Below are 1,235 nucleotides of genomic sequence, written 5' to 3' on the forward strand. Positions count from 1 at the left end.
GAGTTGTTTCTTTCTTTGAGTCTCTGCTTGTTGGCATTACTCATTCTTCCAACTTCTCAAAGCCATCTGGGGTCCATGGCCAGAAATGTTCAGAACTGGAGTCTCTAATTTTCGTGAACTCTCAGATGACATTGTTGCTTCCCCTGTTTCCATCATTCTGACATTGTCACGAAGGCGTGCTTTGTGTATCAAATTGAGTCCAGAGAGGCAATTCACGTCTGCCCTCAATCTGTAAGAGAAGGCTTGAGAGCTTGGAGTGTAAATTTAAAATTCTGGATACAAGTAATGTAGATGGCCTTGAGCTGTGTCAATGTCAAACATTTACTTATTATTTACATTTTTATCATGTTTCTTCTCTATCCTGCCTGCCACCGTAATTCCTCAAAAAACATTCTGTAAGTGTCTCGTAATTCATCTCAACACTCATCTATCACTTTAAGGACCAATTTTTCAAATAAACAAGCACTTTATATACAAGAGGATCTGAATTTTCTGTTAAGAGCCTTAGTATTTTTGAGAAGTATAATGATTAATTAAATTTTTTAAGACGTTGAAGTTTTCTTTTGGCTTAAATCTGTGAAGAGTTATGTTTTTCCTTAAAAAAATCTCTAGAAGAAATCACTATTAATAAAATAAAAACTATTTTTGTTAAAAATGAGTGAGAATATTTTGCCACTCAAGTAGATAATACGATTCAAGGGTGGACTGGGGATATAGTTCAATGGCACAAGCACATGCCTGTCAAGTGCAAGATTCTGAGTTCAATTCTCAGTACAGAAAAAAAAAAAAAAAAGACTTATGCTGTTAATATATTTTAAAAAACATTTTTACGTCTATTTTCATTTAAATGATCACAATGAGGCCTGGTAGTGCACACCTGTGATCCCAGCACTCAGGAGATTGAGATGTGAGGGTCACTACGAGTTCAAGATCAGCCTGGGGGCTAAAAAATTGAGCACAAGGCTAGCCCAAAGAATTGCAAAGCAAGACCTTGTCTCCAAAAACAAAAGGCCAATACCTTTGTCAAAGGCCATATTATTTATCTAGGAAAGATATGAGGGTATATAACAGAAGAGCTATTGCTTTAATACATGACTAATATTTTAATAAATATTAAAATAATTATTTGAGCCTTCTGTTATGAACTCTTTTGTGGGTAATAATTTCTTGAAAATGATGATGGAATCTCCCCAGAACATGTACATATGAAATCACACATTAATATTTTCATGGGC

The sequence above is a fragment of the Octodon degus genome, unplaced genomic scaffold (genome assembly GCF_000260255.1).
Source record: "Octodon degus isolate 3935 unplaced genomic scaffold, OctDeg1.0 scaffold00022, whole genome shotgun sequence".
Lineage (NCBI taxonomy): Eukaryota > Metazoa > Chordata > Mammalia > Rodentia > Octodontidae > Octodon > Octodon degus.